The following is an 11,371-nucleotide window of genomic DNA, read 5'->3' as shown; positions in this document are numbered from 1 at the left end:
AGTAACAGAATTTATTTTATAAATTTCTGATAACCCCTTCTTCCCCAAGCTATTGAAAATGCCTAATATATTTGGAGACAGTATGAACTGCCTTCTGCTACTTCCATGCCAAGGGTCTTGCAAATTAAGACATGTCTTTCTCCTGTAACCCTGAAATTTACAGTAAGATGTGATCTCCTTTTTCTCCTGAATGATAAAATTGGTGATTAGAAAGCTAAGCACATCTTAAAGATACTATTTCTGGAACAAACTATATGGCTGCATAAGTCTGGCACAATTGCACTTCTGATTTACTGAATAAATGAATGTTTTCTGTCCATTTATTTGGGTTTCTCACCACTCTTTTCTTTCCCAGCTAATCTGAGTAAGGTTTTTTGGTTTTAACCGACTGTGATGCTCTCACATGCACTGCACAGATTGAAACTGTCTTTTTACAACCATATTTCATATGTCCAGCAAACTCTGTATGCACCAGAGACCTGCAGCGAAGAAGTCTGCAATGCCTTTGAAAATAAGTATAAACATGATGAAAGTGGCGCAAACCTTTTCCTTCTTGGAAGTAGTATGGTGTAAGATGAAAAGTGAGTGGACCATTTTGCAATGAATCAAGGAGGAGATAGAATCAGTGCCACTGTCCTCCAAACATCAGTGAAATGCCTTGTGTCATTAAAGGGTGATGTGAGGGAAGCAGGCAGGACTATTCTGCAGGCTGGTAGCACAACTTAATTTCTGCTGTTAGAGTTAACAAGTTGAAGATAAAGCAGCTCAAAGGGAAGTTTTCCAGAGAATAACCAGCCATTGCTGAGAACAAAATCAAGGAGCAAGGGATTGTGGAGCACCTTGCAGCTAGTCAGCTGCAATATCTCATCCCCATTCCCACATTCCTTGCTACTGCACATACACGCAAATGCCCACAGCAGGCAGTGGGGGAAGCTGCGGTCCTCTCCCCAAAGGAGTTGGTCTCAGGTGCCAAGGAGCTGCTCAGATCAGCGGGAGCTGGAGCCAGACACCCTGCAAGGGACAGCATCTTGCTGCAGAGCCTGGCAGCCGGTCCTGCTCCCTGAGCATCTTGTGGGCCATCCCATGCCAGGAGAATCCCGTGGCTCGTCTACCCTGAGCTCAGCATTCAGAGGAGCATGACACTGATCAAGTACCCTCTGCCCCAGCAAAAGAAAGATATTGTCACTTGAGTTGCAGTGTTTCCCAACTCAGTATTTAGTGGAAACTTAGAGCTAGGAGCCAGGCCTTCCAGAGAAAGAAAATAGTGCTGATGGGCTATATCTTGCTACTGTGAAAAGCAATTGCTCCTCCAAGTCTGCTGTGTTTTGGAAGGCATGCCTTCCAAATGCAGCATGGAAAATAGCACAGAGTGGAAAACCTGGCAGAATTCTGAGATGCCTCATTAAAAAGTGAAGAAGTTTTGTGAAATCCAGTTTGTTAGAAAACCTGAGGTTTGGGACTGATTTCTACTTTCAGATCTTATGAAGGTGAACAGTTTAAAGTGATAGGTTAGCAGAGTTCAGATGTTTGGTTTTTTCCAAGGGTGGCATTGTACAGATGTAATTGGAACTAGGAATTCTTCATAGAGTCGTAACACAGTAATAAGCTGATAACTGTACAATTTTTCTTGATGCATAAGTTCTTGTAGTGGGAAAATACTGCCCCCCTCCCTTCCCCCCCCCATTATTACCGTAAATTGTTGAATTACTTTGCTGTGTAGATGAAGTCTTTGTTTCCTGGGAATTGTTCTAATAAAATAGATAATTTATAACAATGTACAAAATGATTTTGCCATTCCGGAGCCATAGTAAGAGGTAATCATGCTGTATGTTTGTAAACAATGGACATTCTAATAACAGGCAAGTAGTTTTAAGAGGATTTATTATTACTGCAAGAGAACAACAGATTTAATCTACAGTACTGAATATCAAATGCTGTAAATTTCAGAGTGAAAAAAGGTCACAGATAAACTCTTTCCAGCTCAGCATCACTGAAATGATAAAAGATGTAATGCATTGAACTCCACCATTACTTTGAAGATATCTGTTGAAAGATTTTTGTTGATGTTTCAACGTTAACAGTTTCTGATTTTCAGGAAACGTACTCATCTGGGGCTAAAAATGGTATCTTGCTCAGTTTTGGTTTTGCTAAGTAAAAAGTATGTTAGCTAAAATAGAGTCAATAAAAACACTTCACAGCCAGAAATCTCATATGGGCCATGAAGGCCTATTGTGAAAACCATAGAAAATGCCAGTAAAGGTTTATCTTAGTATCTAACTTCAGAAATCTAAGTGTAAACCAAACTTTAGATCATAGAGTTGCGATTTAAGTGAGACAAATAGAGTATTTGGAAAGATAGATCAAAATATACGGAAGAAATTTGTTTAGCTTAATGCATTCATAAATATTTAAACTCTTATATGGATTATGGAAAGAAGTTTGGGGGATGCACATCTGCCTTTTTTTCTCTCAGCAGAGACTGGGTAAAGAACATTTTGTTTAGTCTGGGTATGATCTAATCACTGATACTGTATGTAGGAACCATATGTACTGTATACAGCATACTTAGAATCACATGTATTTATACAACATATACACTAATAGGGCTTTCCATTTAAATAAAATCAACAAAATAAATCATGAGTCGATGTATGAGAAAGGCAAACACAAATGAAAATGAGGAAAAGGGTCCCTAGAGAAACATCATGTAACCACTTTGCATTAAGTTCATTCATCTGTGCAATGGGTGGATTTATATCTACCACATAACACTGTGATGCTTTTTCTATTAATATTTTTAAAAAGCTGTGACATTCTTTAATTAAAGAGGTATGCAAGTACCTGGTGGTGTTATCTATCTGTCAACAATTGACATTCATAAGGATTCCGTTTTCCCCTTCCTCTGTGAAATGGTGTCTTACTCATGACAAAAAAAATAGAGCTGGATGCCAGCAAGTCACCTAGCTTACCTCTCCAGGTGATGAAACAATCTGCTTTTCCCATGTCCAAGACAAATGTTTGCCCAGTTTACTGTTATAGATTCCACAATCTCTCAAGCAAATCTACTGCCATGATTATCTAGCCTTACCAGTAGAATCTTATTCTTAATATCTGAATATCCATTGCTGCAAAAAAGAGGTTGTTCTTCTTTGCTTCCTCAGCCTTCTTCTAGGAAATCCAGCCTTTTTTTCTTCCCTTTTCCATTGTGGACTATCTTGTCAGGACCTCTAATCATTCTGATTGCTCTCCATTGGAGTCTATCCAGCTGCTCAGCATCTTTCTTGAAGTCTCCAAAATTGGAGGTGAAATTTTAGTAGAGCTTTTATTGTACAAGATAAAGCAATAAGATTGCTTCATGTACACAGTCTTGCAGCCTATCTTCTCACATATATATCTTTGGTGTGATTGCTTGGGATGACATGATTGACTCATATTCAGCTTGTAATTGACCCTGAGGCTCGGAGTCTTTTGCAGGACTTCTATCCAGCTAGTTGTTACACACACAGTATTTGCAGCTGATTATTCCTGTCTAAGTGTAGTATCCTGCATTTGAACCTCAATATTTCTTAATCAGAAAAGTGCAAGACAGAAAATTTCAGATCTGAGAAAAGGTCGGATATCCCTTTTCTTGTATAATAATAGGTTTTTCTGTCAGTTAGCACATACTGCTTGCTTTCATTACTTTTGCTAGTGGAATCATTATTTCATACATTTATTAACTCTGAAAAGAGTTGGCTAAATAAAAATATTGAGTAGCAAGGTCATCATTCAAACACTGATTAGCTTGAGACTACTCAAAGAAGAAAGCTTGGCAAAAAAGGAGCAGTACAGACAGAGGCATTTGTGTGCTCTTGTATCTGTATCCTAATTTAATATGTTCTTAAGTGAGCAAATTACTCTTTATGAACTGTTTTCCACTTCCCTTGACTTCTCAAATCAGCTGGACTCAGTTTTGTACACATCCAGCTTGAAGTACTACTTATGTTTCCTTGAGACTGAAGTAACTAACTACAGTGTTGTAAAATTACAGAAACGAGCTAATTGTAAAGAAGAGAGAATCATCACACAGCATTTAAAAAAAACAGGTCTTGTGCAATATATTGTACAATCCAATTTTATTTATTGTTAGTGGATAGCAGGTGACTAATAGTGCTAGAAAAAAAACATAATATATAGTGTTAAAAGAACATTTTTAACCATTTGGCTTCATCTTTGGTTAGCTGGCAAAAAAACATAGGCACGTAACACTGGTTAGATATTTTTACATTGAAAATACATCCATTAAGCATACCATGTAAGACACTGATGTAACCAGAGCAGTCAATCAAAGACGAAATGGAGCTGTACAATGAAAGAATTAATTCAGACACTAACAGACAAGAGGAAAAAAGCTTACATCCTGAAGTAGGAGATTACTAGCCATAGCAACATAAACAAACACGTCTTGATGCATTTATTTTCCAGTTATATCAGATTATTTACCAAACAGTGAAGCAGATGAGGATATAGTTTACCTTGTATTTGGCTTATTTTTAGAACCACTTTTTTGTTGCTGTCATTGATTTCTCCTTCAAATGGCACTCTTTGCTAAAAGAAATGGTCCACAATTCAGTCATTATGTAGATAAACACAGTTAGCAGACTCCTCACTGCTGGTCTTTTGTTCTGTTATAGATATAGTGCATTTGAATAAACTGGAGTAAGGAAAAGAAACCTAATATAATGCTTTTGCTCTGAATAGTGCTCTTGATATATTGAAAGAACTTCTCTTCGGTCTGCATTCTTTACTTTTTTAAAATGGCCATCTCCTGCAGGAATTTTGTTCTTAAATTTCACACAGTGCTGGAGAGACGAACCAACAATCAAGGTTGTGTGTGCTTGTCAGATGCATTACTAAGTTTTATTAATTTTAAAAAATAAAATTTAATTTTGTAAAGACTGTTCCCCAGTGAATGGAAAGAATCCGTCTTGATTAAGAAGCAACTAAAGGAACTGTAGTTTTCAAGGAGAGATGATACTTTCTAGAGAAACCAAGAAACATGACTGTTCTGTCTTTGGCTGCTCTACAGAGGAATGAGCTTATCACTAAACTAGGAAGAATTCTGGAGATGTGATATCTGCTGGAATGTGGTGCAAATTAGTGTCTCAGGAAAAGCACTCAGAACAGTAAGCTTTCAAGATCATGACAAAAGCTTCTTATCTTTTCTTTGTAAGCCACATATATTGGACTATTTATGAAAAACAGGCTGGCCCTTTAACATATATGTAAAGTCTTTGTCTTGATCCTTTCTTTTTAACTGACCATAGCCTTGTTTCTGTGATCCTACCCTTCTAAAGCAAACAAAAACATAATTATCAGCTGCAGCTGGTGTACAGCCAAATGAATTTAGGACTCTGATTTTAAATACAAAAATACTCCAGAGAATTTTATGCAAAATTGTTAACTTATTCATCTGCACTTTTTGTAATATTACATCTCTGGTGTTTTTTTAATATTAAAGAAACTGTAACTGTCTTGGGATGTGTGATAGTAAGTAATTTTTGTTCTATGATCTCAGTTAGGAAAAACACTAAGTACATGCATGGTTTAATCTCCAGGGTAGTTCCATTCTACTGATTTGCTCACTCAGAGTCTTTATTACTTTATTGCCCTAAAAACTCCACTTGTCATCTCAGGAGCTAAATATTCCATTACATGTGGCAGAACTTCATAACCATCACAATATATAGTCTTTCCTCATTTCCAACTAATCCAGTGTCACTAAATTTTTGTCTCTCTGTAGGCACAATGGAATTACTCATGGATTTTGAAGTTGGAATGCTGTGATATTAGGAATACAATGTTTTAACTTCTCTAATGTAACTGAAGAATAAAAGCTTATTTGCCCCAGTTTTGAATTCTGCAACAAACTCGCTCCCATTCTATATTTAAATGGTAGCCCAGTTAGGAAGAAAGACAATGCATGGTATGTAGTGTAGTCATAACACATGGCATCAACAGAATTAATATCTTTGGAAATGTAAGTCTCCTATGAATTCAATATGTTTGCTTTTCTGCATGGTCAAGCTTGTTATTTTTAGAGTCTAAGTGTAAGCTGCCTATATATATTTGTACATTAAATACATGTACACACTTTACACACACTATATATACACACATTAAATATACACACATTTATACATTTTATATATATATTTAGTGTATGTTTATATATATAAAAACATATATATCTATGTTTAGGACTGCTTTTTATTCAATTACATCTTTTTAATCTTTGTTGAGAACTTATATTTATTGCCAGTAGTCAGTATATCATAGTGTACTAGAACAAATCGTTAAGCATTTTGTTACATTTTAGCATTGAGAAATACGTTGTATTAAGTAAAACTTGAGACAGATCTGGAGCTACCATTCTGTATCATCTCTTCACTATAGATTACTAGCGCACTTCTTGCAGTGCTTTGAAAGGATTATGTGAAAAACAAGAAGATCCTTCCAAGCTTTGCAGGAAGTTTATGGTGTTATGTTGGGCGAGGCATAGAAAAATGGACAGTTTTCCTGTTTCTGGGATAAGTATAATTTTCCTTCTTGCAGTCCCCAGTTCTGGTTTCCTCTCCAGCTGGGGTGGGAGCTGTCCCTTCCCTCAGATCACTGACACAATGCACTAGGGCAGTGGTGCAGCTCTTTCATGTAGGAGGCTGAGGAGAAATCCTCGGATGAGGTTGCCATGGCAAGAGGCAGTCCCTGCCCTGTACTGTTTACACTGCATTGTGAATGCCATACGCAAGCTCTACTTTTTATCTTCATTTGTATAATCAGTGATTAATTTACTGTGACTTAATTCTCAACAATGTATTTAGGCTTTGCACACTTCATTTAAAGGCTACACCTTTATTATCTTCAAGTCCGTGTGAAGATATCTGCAGAGAAAGGGAAAATTTAAAGCCGTCTTTCTCGGTAGTGACAGGGGCATAGAAGGAGGGGCTATTTTTTTTTTTTTTTTCCTGTGGGCATTAAATCTCACTATGAGCAAAGCATTTTCTAAACATCTGCACTATAAAATACCATACAGCAAAATTTAACCGCCTGATCAGAAGTCAAAGACAACTGTAGCTCCAGCAAGTCCTGTCAGACTCCTGTTTCGTACCAATGGATTTGGGACCCTTCCTGTGGACTGATGGAGGGCCTGGCTGTACCTCAAGGTGACACAATATCCAGAAGGAAAGAGGAGAAGGAAACTGACTGCATCACTAGGCAGAAGGGCCTGTCTTTCAGCTGGTGAAGCAGCACTGACAGCCCTACAGGGATCTGCTTGCTACTTTTGTACACGAAGGTGAGGTACCAGGAGGGTTGTTGATGACAGGAATGGGGTAGAGGGGCATTTTTCTTGTAGGTAAGACTAGTTGCAGAGGCGACCCTTGACATCTAGGGAGACTTAAAGTTAGCAGAGCTCAGTGCAGCCAACATCACTGGAGACAGCAAAAAAAGAAAACTGATTTTAGGATTCATACTGAATGATTTGAAAAGGGGGAAATCTAAGCATTAAGCAGTTTGTTTAAAAATTAGTAAACTGAAAAAACCCCTACCATTTTATTAGCTCATCTATTGGGTCAGCGTACTATTTCACTTCTACACTTTCTGGCCTGTGCACTAGTCTTTACGATGCGTGGAGCAAAGGGATCATAGCTCTGCTAGAGGTGGCTTGGGGTCTTCTGACAACAGGACTGCTTCTAACATGATTTCAGTTGCGAGCAGGGAATTTAACTTATAGCTTGCTTCCATTCCCCCCTTAGTCATCTGACACCAGCAAATATTGCACATTAGAATAACTTTTCTAACTCTTTTGCAGTGTTTTGCTAACTGACAGTTTTATGTCAGGATCTTTATCAAATGATAGTGCTTTACAGTATTTTTGAATTAAAACGGACTTGCGGTGTTTCACACATGAAACAGTACTGAGAGTTACCAGTAAAATGAAAATTTCTGAAGGCAATATTTTACAGTATGTGTTGCAGCTGTTCACATCTCTCTAAACTTACAAAGGGAGTTGTACTGTCCTGTATAAAATGAAGAAATACCTAATTAGATTTGCCACAGTGACTAAAGGATGAAGGTGATGAAATTTTTCAGACCAGAAACCACATGCAGTCTTCAGCACTAGAGAAAAAGAAAGACAGATTTGTTGGTATCAAAACAACAAAAGACAAGAGTATCTTAACTTAGACACCTAGTATATCTGCTTAACATTTTTCTTTCCCCCCTCTTCTGAATCTGAGATTCTTATGGAATAGAAAAAAGCCACATCTGCAAAGGCAAATATTGGGTAAAGAACAGGGAAACACTTAAAAATCCTGTTGGTTCTATTTCCTGCCCATTTCTTCTTCCCAGTTCATTTTTATGAATAAAAATGGCACTGCTGTAATTCTCAGTTTTTCAATGCCCATTTACTGGTTTAAGCAGCTCCCTTTTATATCTACTTAGCAAGCGGTATAAATAGCTAAAATGAACCAAATTTTGTTTGTCTGATCGACAGGAAGCACAGAATCATTTAGGTTGGAAAAGACCCTTAAAATCATCAAGTCCAACCATTAACCTAACACTGCCAAGTCCACCAATACACCACATCCCTAAGTGCCACATCCACATATCTTTTCAATACTTCCAGGGATTCCCTGGAGAGCCTGTTCCAATGCTTGACAATCCTTTCAGTGAAGAAATTTTTCCTAATATCCAGTCTAAACCTCCACTGTCACAACTTGAGGCTGTTTCCTCTTATCCTATCACTTCTTACTTGGGAGAAGAGACCGACACCCACCTTGCTATAGCCTCCTTTCATATAGTTGTAGAGAGCGATAAGGTCTCCCCTGAGCCTCCTTTTCTCCAAAGTAAACCACCCCAGTTCCCTCAGCTGCTCCTCATAAGACTTGTGCTCTAGACTCTTCACCAGCTTTGTTGCTTCTCTTTGGATGTGCTCCAACCTCTCAATGTCTTTCTTGTAGTGAGGGTCCCAAAACCTGAACACAGTCCCAAGTACGGGGCGAGGGGTTATCACTTCTCTGCTCCTGCTGGCCACACTATTTCTGATACAGGCCAGGATGTCATTGGCCTTCTTGGCCACCTGGGCACACTGCTGGTTCATATTCAGCCGGCTGTCAACCAGCACCCCCAGGTCTTTTTCTGCTGGGCAGCTTTCCAGCCACTCTTCCTCAAGCCTATAGCATTGCATGGGGTTCTTGTGACTCAAGTTGCAGGACACAGCACTTGGCCTTGTTCAACCTCATATAGTTGGCCTCAGCCCATCGATCCAGCCTGTTCAGATCCCTCTGTAGAGCCTTCTTATCCTCAAGCAGATCAACACTCCTGCCCAGCTTGGTGTCATCTGCAAACTTAATGAGGGTTCACTTGACCCCCCTTGTCCAGATCATTGATAAAGATATTAAACAGAACTGGCCCCAATACTGAGCCCTGGGAAACACCACTTGTGACCAGCCACCAACTGGATTTAACTCCATTCACTACAGTTCTTTGGACTCAGCCATCCAGCCAGTCTTTTTTACCCAGTGAAGAGCACACATATCCAAGCCATGAGCAGCCAGTTTCTCCAGGAGAATGCTGTGGGAAATGGTGTCAAAGGCTTTACTAAAGTCCGGCAGACAACATCCACATCCTTTCCCTCATCCACTAAGTGTGTCACCTGGTCATAGAAGGAGATCAGGTTAGTCAAGTAGAACCTGCCTTTCATAAACCCATGCTGACTGGACCTGATCACCTGGTCATCCTGTGCGTGCTGTGTGATGGTGCTCAAGATGAGCTGCCCCATAACCCTCCCCAGCACTGAGGTCAGACTGACAGGCCTGTAGTTCCTCAGATCTTCCTTCCATCCCTTCTTGTAGATGGGTATCACTTTTGCTAACCTCCAGTCAACTGGGACCTCCCTCATTAGCCAGAACTGCCTGATAAGTGATTGAAAGGGACTTGGTGAGCACTTCTACCAGCTCTCTCAGTACCCTTGGGTGCTTGGGTGGATCCCATCCAGCCCCACAGACTTGTGTGTGTCTAAGTGGTGTAGAGAACTATCGTACTGGGTCACCTTAAATATCCTGTCTGTCTCTGACTTCAACTAATAGCAGACATTTATGAAAAAGAGTAGGATATCTGGTATTTGTAGAATGACCCTTCACTTCTTGCGCTCTCCAAGCATGTGGTGGTCAGTAGTTCCCTGGTTTTTGGAGACAGAGGTTTTGGAGGAAAAATACAACTGTGTTTAACAGTTACCTCTCAATCTTATCCTTCTTCCTGCCAGTAAGAGTCCTCATTATCAGAACAGTTGCATACATTGAGATACCACTTGCCTAGACTGAGAATAAGGCAGCGAACCAATTCATTTGGCAGCAATGATCTCAAAACAAAGAACTTCCTTAGCTGTAGAGTGGACCTTGCCCAAATTATGTAGAAGGAAAGACAGAGTAACTAGATCAAAGCAGCCATAGAGGAGGTGGCTGTGGCATTCCTGCCCTTTCAGCCATGCATCAGCTAAGCCTGTGCTGGAAGCCTCACCCACCCCTGTGCTAGCCCCAACTCTCTAAGAGTTAACAGCCTTTAAGTGCAGATCTGCAATGACTTTTAATGCAGACACAGTCTGTAAAATAAAGACTGAGATCTGCAAAGGTTGTTCAAATTCAAAATTCTAGTTCAGGGCCCATGTCTAGTTATGCCATTTGTTAGCAGAGCTTGGCAGTTAGTGAAAGTTAAACAGTCTTTTGTATTTCTCCACTCTCCACCATTTAAGCAGTTTCAGCACTGCACAGCTGTCAAGCATTTCAGCCCGCAGAACAGCGAAAGGAGAAAATCCATTCTGTATAATAAATGACCGGTCCCTGTTATGACATTTATTGTGTCTTCACTTATGAGGAGATATTGAATAGTGCATGTATGTCATAACAGAAGGATTATCCATCACATATCCTCCTCCATATATAGCTGTGAAGTATTTAGGTGTGTATTTGTATATCCACATCCATATAAAGACAGATGAAAGGCTTGGTTCACAAGGCACTTCTCAAGCCAACAAGTCCATTCCCTACAATGTAGCAAGACTGTACAGTACCCCTAAACCTTGCTGACTGATGTTATCTATTTAACCTTGAAGACCTTCAGTGAAGGTGATCAAATAACCTCCCCCTGTGACTTATTCCCTAAAGCCTAGACTTTTCTTATAAAGATTTTGTGTTTATCTAAAGTATACTTTCCTTGCTGTAGCTTCCCAATAAACCTACTCGTTGTCAGTCAATGAAGACTAAGCAAGCATAATTGCTCACCGTCCCTTTTGTTACAACCCCTAGCATATTTTGTCAGTTATGTCTTCCCTCAG

Source organism: Haliaeetus leucocephalus, unplaced genomic scaffold (genome assembly GCF_000737465.1).
Source record: "Haliaeetus leucocephalus isolate CR32 unplaced genomic scaffold, Haliaeetus_leucocephalus-4.0 Scaffold450, whole genome shotgun sequence".
Classification (NCBI taxonomy): Eukaryota; Metazoa; Chordata; class Aves; order Accipitriformes; family Accipitridae; genus Haliaeetus; species Haliaeetus leucocephalus.
Note: the sequence above shows the minus strand (reverse complement) of the source record.